Genomic DNA, 14,208 nt, shown 5'->3' with positions numbered 1-14,208 from the left:
GGCGGCGGCCGTTGGCGGCGGCCGTTGGCGGCGGCCGTTGGCGTGGTCGGGGGCGCGGGACGTGAGACTTGGTGCAGCGCCCCGGAGCCGCCGGACGTAGCGAGCCCCGCGTGGGGTGGTGGAAGTGGAGCTGGGCTTGTGTGGTCGTGAGGGTCAGGAGAAAAGTCGGGAAATGAGAAGTTTTTTCCTATCTCATCAAGTTACGACCGTTAAATCCATGTTTAATTAAGTTAGAAAAACAGGTAAGTGTTTTGTGGTTTAGCAATCCCAGATGAACACTACTGAAACGTCCTCCTCACAGTGATGTACTTACCTGGGAACCTAATCGCTGAGCATTATGTATTCAGAAAGAGGTTCTGTTGTCTGGCACATATTGTGATTAAATCTGGGCCAATTAAGGACTTCAGAATGTGGTCTGTAATTAGGGTATGAGTCTGTGGCACACAGCATTGGAAAGTTGAAAGCATTACAGCTATGGAGCAGATGCTTAAATATTTTTAAATGATATGGGGCTGGTAAGAGACTGCTGTGATGAGTCGCTGTAAAGTCGCATGCTAAAACCCTTCCTGCAGATGCCAAAATAACCATGCCGTGGAGATGATGTCTCATGCAGGGCTAGGTAGCCCTGTACAAGCTGGTSCTGCGTGAGCGTCTAGCAGGGCTGATGTTAAAGGATGGAAACACAGGACAAAAGCTTCAGACCTGTCCAGGCTCATGAGAAAGTTTAGGATGAGATTTGGAAGATCAATAATGACAAACTCCAAGTGGCAGCAGGATGTAACCTTGGACCGGCTGCTGTGGGTCAAAGACGTGTAGGAAACACAGAGACTATCCCAAGGGTGTGTTTGCTGAAGAGAGCTCCATCTAGTATACAATTGAATGAGATTTTGTGAGACTCAGGAAACTGGCTGATAAACCAAGCATGAAACTAGTTGTGATACTGCAAGGAAAATAGCCAGAACAGACTGAGGCTGATCATGTGCAGAGACAAGAGGAGAAGCAGTTTGGGTGGGCATTGAGTACAGATCTGGTCATAGATCATAGAGGTTGTGTGCCCTCACACAGAAGAACTTGTCATGTATTTGTTACTTTGCTTCCCAGAAAATTAAGCCGTTGACTGCTTTCCTGCTTTTATGCTTCTCTGAAAGGATCCCCCAAATAAATCCATTGTAAGGAGATCCTGATTTACTGACAGTCACCAAAGAGAGTAGAGGCCTGGCACACTAGCATGGACTGGGATGGAAGGAAGGGCATGCCCTTACTCTGCTAATTAAATGATGGGTGCTTAAAGGATGAAGTATACGCAGTGCCCTCTTGGGGGCAGGTGTTCATTAGAAATAGACCTTTACGAGTTATATACTGCAAATATCATTGTTTGCCACTTTAATTTATTCTAGGAGCTAATACTGGCTGGCTAAATCATGGATTTTCCCACTGCCTTTATTAAGGGAGAGCTTAGAGTTTTGGCCTTGGATTTTCCTTTCCTTTCCTTCCTTTTCTCTTTCTCTCCCTCTCTCTCTTTCTCTTTCTCCCCCTCTCTCTCTTTCTCTCCCCCTCTCTTTTATGTAAATCCTTTCTCTGTTCCTGATCTTAACTATAAATCTAAAATAACAATTGGGGGTTAGGAAGGTGGGCAAAGAGCTTCAGAAGGAAGATGGCAGTCTGCCCTCAGAAATGAAATCTGACATGTTTCAGCACTTTCAGATGACTCAGCCCCAGCAAGAAACAAATTGTTTTAACAATATATTTAATTAGCTGGTGTTTGTATTCCTTCACAGTGTGCCTGAGTCCCAGTGCACCTGCTGGTAGACCTGTCTTGAAGCCCTGTTGTGTAAAGGAGTGTGAAGAATGACTGAAGCATTAAATAAGGACATCAGTAAGTATGGCAGTTCCCTGCTGGCTGCCAGAAACAGCTTGGAGAGGGGAGAGTGTGACAGGTCTCAGTTCTCCTGTAGTTTTTGCAGTACCATATTTTGTTAAATGTTAAGAAGTTAACTGGAAAAAAAATTGTCTTTCATCAAATATTTGTGAAGATCCTTTGGAATCTTAACTCTACCATAGCCAATTTGGTTTATGATCTGCTGCTCCAGTCAGTGCTCTAACCATATGACATGTAAGACCAAACTTAAGCACTCTGCCTGTTTTTTGATACCTACTCTGTTTCATTAAAAGTGGTAAACAAACTAGCAAAAAATTTTATTGTAACTTATACCTGTCATCTCCCTGATTCCTTATGTTTATAGGATTATAATAGAGCCTCTATTTTAMGAAAGATATGAAATGAAACGTCTTTTACATTTGTGACATTTTTTTTCTGCCTGTGTATATATGATACTGCTTGTCCCTTTCTTTGAGTCAATTAAACTAAAAGCTAGTTTGTGGTAATGAGTCAGTTTAAAAACGTGTGCCATCTGGCCGAAGAGCCCATAATCCTGGAGGCATGCTTCTCTGAAAAGCAAGCCTGCAGGACTGATTTTGAAAGCTTCCATATTTTTTTTCAGGTCTGGTTTACTTCACGTCAGAAAGAAAGAGATTCCCGTGCCAGGCCTCAAAATTTGTTCTAGACTCTGACAATCACTGACATCTATGTTCTTTCTTCTCCTCTTCTTTCCTCCCTGAATCTCCTTAAAGATTGCACAGTCCAAAACATGACATCATCATGTCACCATCACAGAGGCGTAGTCTTGGACATCATTTTACTATATTGGGTAGCATGTGGTCAGCATGATCGTTTTGGAAGGCAAAGCACAGGCAAATAGATCATGGTTTGAGAAACATTTATGTAACTATTAGTAATCTGAAAATGTTAATATATATTTCCTTCTGTTTCTCTTGATTATGTATCCTTTAATTGAACTTTGAGGAGGAAAATTTTGTTTTTTCGAGTATACCTTGCTTTGTCATTGCTTGGCAACTAAAGACTTTTTCTTTGCAAAGACAGCTCTTTGGCCTCTCCTATTCATTGTACTGTTTTCTAGCCTCCCACAAAGTAGGCAATATCTTCGTTGTGCTGTGTTAATTTCTTTGGCTCTGGGGGGTCAGGTTGTTCGATGGGTGCTTTGAACCCAACTTTAAGTATGTTGTAACTTTGGCAAGGTTTAACTTCCTGTCCTGAGCTGTTTTGTGCCAGGCAGGACTAAAGCTGAGTATTTTAGGAAAGTATCAGTGTTTTACGAAAATGTCATTTCTGAAGATGAGGCAAGAGGAGAAAAAGGTATTATTTGAGAAACTATGTTACTCTTACTGGGCAAGACCTTTACATCTGGAGGAAAGATAGCTTCTGCTAGGGATGTAACTTGCTGAAAATCTGTTTAGCTTTGACCAGCTGGTAAGTCTTAAGAGTGTGTGATTAGCAGAGCCTGGCTAATGCCCTGAAGGTAACAGTTCTATGTCCAGTGACTGTGTTCCAGCCTGGGGCTGAGCAGGATCTTTTCTTGCAGCTCTGGCACATGGCCAGTCAGCTCCTGCCTGAGCACTGTCAAGAAAAATAGGGCGTTTGCTTGGGGCTCTTTGTGTCTTGACTTCTGGCACCCCGGTGCTTGGCTTGAAGACCAAGCTTTGAATTTAGAGCAGACAAGAGCCTCTCTCACCTCCCTCTAATCCCCAGTTGGCTTATTTAAACAACGGGGCAGTTGTGTTTAGAGCTTATTTGGGGGGGGGTTGGGGCAAAAATATTTTCAGGATCCCCTTCCCATTCATAGCTTCCAGGGGAAACTGAAATCTATTTTGAGGAGCAAGTGAATGTAAACTCCCGTTTTACCTGCCCCATCAGGCCTGTTTTATCAGGTTGTAATGGTAGCAGGTTAATTGGCAGTGTAATGATGGCATCTTTGGGTTTTTAGAGACTGATGTAATTCTGACAGTGGTATGAATCAGGCCTGTTTCATTTGTCAAAGTAGTAAATGTTTTGTTCATCCCAAATGTTTGGGTGGCGGGTAGCTGTGATAAAAAGAATCATAGAATTGGTAAGACTGGAAGGGACCTCTGGAGACCATCTAGTCCAACCTCCCTGCTCAGCAGGGTCACCTAGAGCATGTTAGACAGGGTTGCATCCAGGCGGGCCTTGAATATCTCCAGAGAAGGAGACTCCACAACCCCTCTGGGCAACCTGTTCCAATGTTCTGTCACTCTCACAGGGAAGAAATTCCCCCTCATGTCCAGGCGGAACTTCCTGTGCTTCAATATCTGTCCATTGCCTCTTGTCCTGTCACGTGGGACTGAAAAGAGTTTGTCCCCGTCCCCTTGACAACCTCCCTTCAGATACTTACACACATTGATAAGACCCCCCCCCAGCATCAGTGTAGTCATTAAGATGTTAATGTCTCCTGTATTCTATACACTTTTCCCAGGGTTATTCCAATGTCCACTGCACACAAGAGCATGGAAGAGTAATGAGGCGAGATTTTGTCAGCAGCTGTCAAATGCAGAAATAAATAACTTCAAGCAGTATAACTTTACTCAATTTGTATCTGCTTGTGCTGGCCATACGCTGTATTTATTTGATGCCATGGGAAACTGTTTTTAAATGTTAAATTAACACATGGTCCTGCAGGCTAAATCTGTTACAAATGATAACATTTCCACTGTAGTTTGTTTTGTAGCACCTCAAGAAAAGCCGCTGATTGGAGTGATTTATTTTCATTCCTAGGGAAAAAAATAAATGCCGTAGAGCCTGTGTGAATTCTAGAGGAAAAGCAACCAAAGCATTGGGCACACAGTATCTGCAATCATGGAAACAACTGATAAAACATTTCTCATCGCTTCCCAGATAGGCTTTTGCTATATGATGCAGAATGCAAACGTCTCTAGGATACTCTATCCCACATGGAAACACTAGCAACAATCTTGGTACAGTTTAAGAAGCTGGTGTTCTTAGTCATTGTGTAAGACTTGGTTAACTGATGAGATTGTTAGAAGGTGCAAAGGCACAGGAATGCTGGGGTTAGGGGGAAAGTGGGATTTGAAATGGGGAGTACATGGAGTGACTTATACCCACAGTGTGAAGGGAGATAAGTCCCTAGGCTGTGCTTCTGTGGGAGCACTCTGAGGGGCTTGATCTGCATTTTGTTTCACCCATATAAACATTAAATTAATTGTTACCATATGCACAGCTGGGTACAAATCTCAGTTATTCTTCCTGACCGTATAAACCACATACCAAGTCTTCAGATAGCCAATAACCACAGGGTATGTACCGATAGGTCCGAGAGCTGGGGGGACTCTAGGTGAGAGACTGACAATGCTGATGGCTTTGGGCGGAGCTGGGCATGTGTGTCTAGGTCCCAAGTTGATCTGGAGGCAGCAATCTTAATGGACCCTGTGACTCTTTCTAAGATCCAGACTAAGATCTTGATTACTCTGTACTTGTCTAGTCACAGTGGTCACTATGGCATGAAGCCCCAAGAATTGGGGGGGTGGTCACGCTTGAGCTAACTATTCACCAGCCGTCTGTAGCTCATGAGTCTCAGAAAGTGCATCCCTGCAATGAGCAAACTGGGCTTTGGGAGAGTGGTTAACTTCCATGAAGAAGGCCACCATGATGTGTTTGTGATGTATGTTGATCATGAGAATTTACTGCAAATATTCACTTATATTCTTGAAGAAGCAGGCATGCAGGAATATTTCTAGGCTCCCATCTCTCAGATGTCTTGATTCCACTATAGAAAGCTGCAGCATATTGCCCTGTGTCCAGCCAGTCTTGTCCAAAGAAGCAAAGAGGTCTCGGGTAGGCAGGTGGTTCCTGGTGATCAAACATGTAACCCGCTTGGTCTCTTTTTTTTCCCAGTTCCACATCCTCCCCATCCACCACATGTTTATTTCCTTTCATAATCCATTTTTTGTAGGGGATCAAAGTAAAAATGGAGTTAGAAAAAGGAAGCGGTAAGGCCTAACCTAAGTCTCTGTCAAAATGATCCTTACCTTTCTCTCCAATGTTTTCTGTCCAGTTTGTGTCAATGGCCAGTAGATGGCCTGTGTTAAGACACGGGCTGTTTAATCAAGAAGGATGTATGGCAGTAGCAATCTAGAGACACTTTACAACATGGTCTTCTACCTGTTCCTTGAGTGGCTTCACATTGTACATTGTACAGCAGCACTGGCAGAATTAGACTGTAGATGCAGTCTGATCACTTTCCTATGCAGCATAAGTGCTGTTGGTTTGACATCAGCTGAGAAAGGCCCTGAGGGCTGATTAATAACTAGACATCATCAGTGACTAAGCCCTAGCTGAAAGGAGTGATCAGAATCACTTTGGTACCATACACCTCTGTGGTGGAAAGCTGGAATCAACAGTATGAACAGCGGGTGATGGATCCAACCTCAGTAGGAAAAAATGCCTTGCTCTATGTGTATTCATTGCACACTGACAAATATACTGGCAAAGCGTGTACTGGAAATGGGTTCATGCCTCTCTCTGCCTTTATTTATTTATTTATTACTATTTAAACTGTACTTTTTTAGAGTGTGGTCAATTTTCCTTAGCTGTATTTCTAATTCAAAAGTAACCATTGACCTACCTGTGTAGTTATTAGCTGAAAAAATCAACATGGCCGTTGTTTATTTTGCTGCTAAAGTATAGCAACAGATGTTGATTTTTCCCTTCTTTATTTCTCAACATGAAAAGAGTTTTTCTGTGGCATTTGCATTCCTCAGCACTCAAAACCAAAACAGAGCAGAGGGGATGTGTTATGTATCTCCAGTATTTCATGGTACTGTAATGCCACTGGTGTTCTAAGAACAGGCAGTTCTTTGGGAAGAAAAGCACATCACGACATCACATACCAGTGCTGTCACTAAAATAGGCTTTTCTTACACGATATTCTCAGAGCCTTTGGATGTCTCTATTCCTCCACAAAAGTCTGCAACTCACTGCTCTATGGTAGATCAGCCTTGTGCCAGGTGGGATTCCCTGAAAACAGAGAGCTTTACAACAGGAGGCATGTGGTGATCTTACAAATGGCTTATGTGTCTTAGCTTTCTTCTTAGTATCCCTCTCAATAAGTTGCTGGCATTCCTAAGTGAAATGCCTAACTCCATTGCAAATTTTATAGGCCCAATTTCAGAGATGGATTTTTTGAGGGAGAACTGCTGGGTCAGAATTATTCATGAAAAAAAATGTTCAGACTTGCTTCTTGTCTTTTCTTTGCCTATCTTTTCCTACTAGAAAGATGTTCTTTACCCTTACAAGGAAGGGGAGTTTCCCACCCACTCCCTTTGTTTTCAGCTTAGATATTCTTTCATCATCTCCTTACTGGCAGACACAGCCTCTGGCTAGGGAGAAGCTGCTGAGTTTCTCCAGCCCCTATGAAATTTATTCTCAACTTTCAGAATATAAAATACATCTGATAAATCAGTCTTGTAGGCTTGATTGCAAGGTGCTGATCAAGCGTTTTGGCCTTAGGCAGGAGAAAAGGTTCAATTACTCAGCTGCCAAAGCTTGTGGATTCTTACCACATTACTGTGACTACCAGATGTTAGATTTCCTTCCTGTCAAGTAGTCAGGAGAGTGTGGCTGTTAGTAACACTTTCAAGCAGTACATTAGCTGTTTTTAACCCCTCTTACCACTCTATTCTAGGTGAATTTGATTTTAGGTACTCTTGCTTCATTTTCATAAATCAAAAAAAGGCAGCTAGCTCTGTCTAATTATGCTTAACACTTCTGTGTGCATAATTGCCAGTGTCCTAGCAGGAGCCAGGTGAGCTGTTTTGCTGCTTCATCTTTTTTGCTTAGGACTTCATTAATGACAACTGATTGTCCTGTCATCATTTTGCCTGCATGCACAATTTGCCGTTTCTTTCACTGTGAATTGATAACCTTTGCTGTCCCATTAGAGCTTTCTTTCATTAAACAGGAAGAGATCCTAATGGAAGGGCTAGACTTCTTGCAGAAGATCAGGGAATATGAACACCACATCTTTAAGGCTCTCTTGTTTCACTGCATTTCTGCATAGCCCCCTACACTTGCCCCACATCTGGATGGACCTTTTTCTGGGGAGGGAAAGGTGACTGGTTGAGCTCTGTGTGCAGGGAAGAACTCCTGCAAAGTCTTGTAACCATGGGTTAACTTTAAGCATGGCAAAATCTACTGCAGCAGATGAATGATGGTGCTCAGAGAGCCTAGCTTTGGACCCCACTTGACAGCAGCTCACCTGGATGCCAGCTTCCAGCTGAGATGGGTGCCCAGTATGTAAAGAGTCCTCCTCTATTTGTGTGGTTTTAGCCAAACCTTTCTGCTTTTTCCTGGCAGATGGCAAAAGAGGAGTGCTGAGATAATGGTACCAGTTCCTGCTGGGATGCAGGAGCTAAGGGTAGTCATGCGAGCCCCATGCCTGCCGACTGAGCCATATGCGTGGTTGTAACCCACTTTGGATAGTGCAACAGTAACTGGGAGACTTACTGGGTGAAACACTCAGTGGACGATGATTGTATCTGCTGTAGTGTCTGCCTTTTCTGCACATTGCGTGGAAGCGCTCCTTGCCACAGGCTCAATTTCACTAGGACTATTTGTTGTAGCAGTGAACCTCTTTTTTTCCTGTCAGATTGGACCAGGTTATTTTATTTCCATGCTTCCTAGCACTGGCTCTGTGTGGGCACATTAGCATTTCCTGTCCTCTGCCAAATGCCTTGAACGGAAGTTTCGGTTCCTTAGATCATTGGAGACTCAGGAATGTGTTCTGAGGAACAGCCTTTCCCAGACTCTCTAATAGGTGGCTACTGTCAGAGACAGGGAACAGAACTAGAAAGACCTTTGGTCTCACCCAGCATTGCTGTTATTGCATTCTTGTTCCAAAAAATAGCTGCTGGGTTTTGTCATAGTGTTGCCTTCAGTTTCCCTTTGCACTTCTCCCTGTGTGGGTAGATGTCATTTGTTGTCCTTTTTCTAATATGACTGCAGACAGTGCTGTGACTCTTAGTAAATTTACAAGACCCTAAATGTTTCCACTTTCTAAACATTATGACTTATATCTTATGAAAATGCAGTCTCCAGCAGTTTTGCACCCATTTGGGAAACTACCCCTTGTAGACAACCCTTGCTACTCTTCTGGCTTTATTCTTCACAAAGACAAGCATTAATGGTCACAGCCTTTGACTGAAATCTGCAAGATTTTCTTTTCAATGAAAGGATGTCTCCTCCCCTCCTCCAGCCAGAACTATTCTGCACTGTCATCTCTGGTAACTTTCCATTTGTGCCTGCTCCTCCCTTGAGCCCAGCAACCTGCATCCAGCACTGGTGGAATGGAGGCGCGGTGCAGAGGTCAGGTGTGGAGTCCTGCTTCCTGCTGAGCATACCTGTACAGAGCCTGCAGCCTGGATGTCAGCTAAATTGCCTATGCAGGGGCTAGTGAACAATCAGCCTTTGTCTAAATGGTTCGCAAAGAGCAACTTTTCGCTTGAGGTCATCTTAGCTGTTCTGGGATGAGATGAGGTAGGATTTATCCCCATGTGGCAACAGAAATGAAAACTAACTGAGCTGAGATAGTGATAAAGGCAAGTGAAGAGTTGGTGAAAGGAATAAGCAAGTGTCACAGAGAAAGGATTCTCATGGCCTTGTTCCATGCTACAGTTCAGTAGTAATGAAAATGGAAGAGCTCATTCCTTCTCTTTCTTTCCTGCGCTCACTCCCTCCTCTTCTGGTTGCCTATTGCCCTATTGTCTCTGGCCTTCACTTGATATTAAGGTAAGTGGATTTAGATCTCTAACTGCACGTGCCCTTCTTTTTCTAGGAGAGTTTTATGTTGTTTTAGTGTGGGAGACTGGCCCATTGCAGTCAGACAAGCTCCAAAGCTAACACAAGGGGAGCAGCAGGAACTTGTGCCCATGAGCAAGGGGTGCAAGAGGAGAATGGATCTCTGAGATGTTAATCCAGTTTGAGCTGTGATGTGGAACTGTGTCCTGAGAAATCATTGGTGAGGAAGGAAGATGGGTAGGAAGGCTGAGCAGCTCTGCATGGGCACAGTGGGAATCCATTTGGATGATTATAATTTATTGTCCATCCTTAACAGCCTGGTGCTGAGCAAGGCTCTCAACTCCTCCTTTGGGGAATCAAAGCTTCTTAGCAGTTTGCAGGTTTCAGCCTTTATAAGATTTATTTTCGTACCAAAATCTTGTAGGAAGGGAGAGAAGGAGGGGTAGTCTAGGACATGTAGGGAGCTTTAACAATTATCAACCTATTGAGCTGAAACCAAGTTCATCTCTCTGTCTTTATCTCCTGTTCTAAATCTCTGTAGATTCTCCTGTGACCTCTCTGACAGATCCCCAGGAAGCAAGATAAGCATTGGGTTGGGTTTGGTTTGKTTTGGTTTATTCTGCAGAACAACTGCTTGCAAAATCTATGTGTTTGGCYTTTTTTTTTTTTTTTCTTTCCTCCCTTCACCCTTGCTGAAACCTGAAATAGGTCAAGCAGCAAACCAGCATTTCAAAGATACCGGTGAGTGGTGTATTTCAGAGTTAGTCTCTCTCTGTGGTTGATGTGCTTCTCCGGCCTAAAGTCCCCACAGCTTCCTTTTGATAGAAGAAGGAAGTGAATTGTTTGCAGCAGAGAAATGAAACCATTTAGATTTCCTTGAACAAAGACAGTAGGTTTTTCAGTAGAAAGTTTATCTCGTACACCCTCCTACAATGCATTGCATCCATTGCAGCTAGTTTTATTTTTTCATCTGTCTGCTGGCTTATGCTTGGGAACCTCAGCCCTTGACTAAGACCTTTTCTATTAGTATTGTAGTTGCCTGCGGTAAGTCTGCTGAGATGACCTGCGGAATGCGAGTAAATGAAAGAGTCTGGATTGTCTGAAGTTACCATTTTGGATCTCATATCGGGTTGTCAAGTTTATTTTAAGTCACAGTGAAGATAATTTGGTCACAGCAAGACAGCAATATTCATCATACTTTATGCACGTAAGATCCACCCTTTCCTGTTCAATAAGATAGCCCCACTTTATTTCCCTTGGAAAATCCCAGCCCCAGTGACTGGTTTTACTTTTTGCAGATCTTTCAGATCTTCTTTTTTATTTATTTAATTTTTGGAATGTTGGCAAATCCCAGTATTTGCCTTTCAGCAACAAAGTCAGTGGACCAAAAATGCACTACTCCTTTGGGGAAGCTTGTAGATCTTCACTGGATGAGGCTGTACTGCTGTTTGATGTGTTGGAAAAGCTTACACAGCTCATTCTCTGTCACAGGCTATAACAAACTACTGCGATGGCTTTCACAAGCAGTCACTGCCTTGGAAAATAGAGATCTTTCTTTTCTTGTGTACTATGTGCCACAGTGAGTGTGAAGTCAACCTCGAAGAATGCACACAATTGAGGTATGAGGGTGAATGTCCATAGACCTTTAGAAGTGCTCTTAATTGCCAGGGCAAGAGCAGAAGAATAATTAGATACATGCAGTGTTCTGTTTCCAATATATATTGCTGCTTTACATACCCAAATGGCTTGCTTGCAAGGTTTAGTTTTTGGAACTAAAATCTAGCAGAAACTGGTCAGCTGCCAGTAACATGCAGAAGCTGAGAACTGCTGAAATGTTCCTTTCTCTGTTTCCTATGAGTGGTCAAGTCAGATATCAGAAGTAATTTGTGGACTTTCTCCAGCCAAGGTCATAGGAAAGAATTTTAAAGAAAAACAAACCATCAGTTTGTTTTGGAAAATGCAAATTAGAAACCTGCTTTATCACAGCATCTAAGTGGGAGCCATTCACAGAGGAAAGCAAAGCAAGCCAGATATGGGAACTGACATTCCAGAGCTTTCGCCCTTTACATATGGCACTGCACCACTGGGGGTGAGTGTAGCTGCCCTGACTAGCTGAGCAGAGCTATTTTCTTGTCAGCTACTTCACTAGTTCTTTGGCTCATATGCCACCCATTGTGCTCACACATTTATTGTTATCTCTCAGTGTTTTCTGAATCCAGCCTTTTCCATCCTTCCCCCTTAAATTCTATTCCACCATCTCTTGTTTTGGTTATTGGCCTTAGTCCCTCTTGTGTCCCTAACATACACAAAATCTCCCTCTAATCCAGATAATATGCAGCAGACAATATAAGCTTACTTCAGTGTGATCATGGCATTTCTCCTCTCTTTGAATTGCTGCACAACCAAGGTCAAGCTTCTTCCCTTCAATTTCAAGGTCTTTTATGAGTCTATTCATCTTTGGGTTTTGTTTCTACATGCTCTCTTGTGATCCAGCATGGCCCCTTTTTCTATTCCTCTAATGTCTGTTCTTCTTTTTTCTTTTTTTCCCCCTTTTCATTATAGCAGTATACCTACTGTATACTCTGCTGTCTTTTCAATACTTCTGTAGCGGTTTCTTAAAACAGCCACTATCCAACAAGGTCCATGTTCTTTCTCAGAGAGGGCAGTTGATGCTATCTTCACAACTTTCAGGGATTTGGAGCAAATTCAGCATTAGAGAGAAGCATGAATAAGGGGGAAAAAAAAGGACTTGGGTTTTTGCAAGCTGATTTAACCTATATAGTTAAGTCTGAGTGCCTTGGAAAAAAACTTACTCTAACTGGTAGCTGACAGTATTAGAAGCCTCATGGAGGGGCATCTTCAAAACTAGTTTGATTTATATTCAGGTCCGACATTTAGCCAGACTGAATTGTATTTTTGACGCTTTGGGAATCCACTTATCAAATTCAATGTCAAAGAGAATCTCACTTTTTAGTGCCATTGAGTCTGAGCCTGTTCCTGCCACGTCTTGCTTATGCCTCAGATTAGGGGTTTTCTAAAATCCTCACATCCTTGATCTGTACCACTTTGCAGAGCTGAGCAGTTTCACCCACTTGACTCAGAGTTGTCATTGCATAGAACCTATTATGGCGTGGTTGGAGATCTCTATTTTTAGCTCAGAAAGAAAATAAGGTAAGTGTATTATGGATCCAGAATGTTTGTTACAGTCAGAGTAATATCGCTTTCCTTTTATGGAATCTGTAGGCAGACTTTGTATAGTATATGCAAAGAAAACAGCTTTCACCCACTCTTACTCTTAATGGTGGCTCTTATGGCAGGCATAAGGAACAGGCAGCCAAGAACGACATCCCATTGTGATGCACGGTGTATGAACACAGAGCATTTCGTTGTCACAGCTGTACTCTGTGGTCTAATTACAGCCTGTCATAGTCAACAAACCATTTTTTTCCGTAAGAAATAGAAGCCACTCACACTGTGTATTATACAGACTGAAAAGATGCTGTGAAAACTAGGGGGGAGGAAAGCCCTGACTTTTCATTGATGATGAATTTTCACTGGTATGTATAATCTATTCAATAAAGGGTGGTTATTCCCATAGTGATCTACATAATTTTAATAAAGGGTAACTATGGACTGTTAACCTTCTTCAGACTCATACTTAAAGAATAGCAGATGTTACACTATCATAAATAATATTCTGTGGAGAGTTGAGAGTTGGGATTTATTTTAGAAATGAGAGAAAACTTTTTTTTAAAAAAGGAATGGATTAATGCTCACCATTTTTCCTACCGACATTATATATATTTCAGAAATACAGTCCAGCATGTGTGTAGAACAGAGTATTAGAGTATGAAGGGACAGTCACAAGGCACCAGATTACCACAGCTTGATGGGTTACCACCCATCAGCTGAGTCACAGAAGCAGACTCTGTGTACCTTCTTAGTCCAGCCCAGTCCAGCCTTTTAGCTTAAATTACCTAACAGTTGTTAGAATGTGGATGTTAAATAATAAGTATGCTTGCCTCAGTGTCCTGGCTGTGCAATATGCCTGCACAGTTTCAGTGTCCTGGCTGTGTATGATCTCCTGCTTCACTATTTGTTCTCAGCTCAGTGCTGATCACCAGAGTGCTCAGTGTCCTGGTTTTGCCACACCTAACTGGGAGCTCTTAAACTAGCACTGATGATAAAGCCTAGGAAGGTGTGGGGAAAAAAGACATCGTACTGTTTTATTCCTGGGCTTTACCGTGGAAATTCCTGTATGAAAGGTTTTGTTCCTACCTATTGTTGCTAGTTTGATGTTTTTATTAAGATTTTGTTTTGTACTTATTAAGCTGGTATTCTGTAGGGCAATAACCCAAGATACTGTTTATATGTGAGCTGAAAGTGTAGGGAAAAAGTCTGATAGCAAACACTTGGTACCAGCAGAGTGGCTAGGGATGGAGGAGAGGGAATGGGCAAATGTTAGCATGAAGAGTGTGTATATGCATGGGGATGCTCTGAAAAGTCAAGATTTTATGTTCATT

Source organism: Rhea americana, unplaced genomic scaffold (assembly GCF_003343005.1).
Source record: "Rhea americana isolate MKP2758 unplaced genomic scaffold, rheAme1 scaffold_12, whole genome shotgun sequence".
Classification (NCBI taxonomy): domain Eukaryota; kingdom Metazoa; phylum Chordata; class Aves; order Rheiformes; family Rheidae; genus Rhea; species Rhea americana.
The sequence above is the reverse complement of the archived record's forward strand: the minus strand, read 5'-3'. Positions refer to the sequence as shown.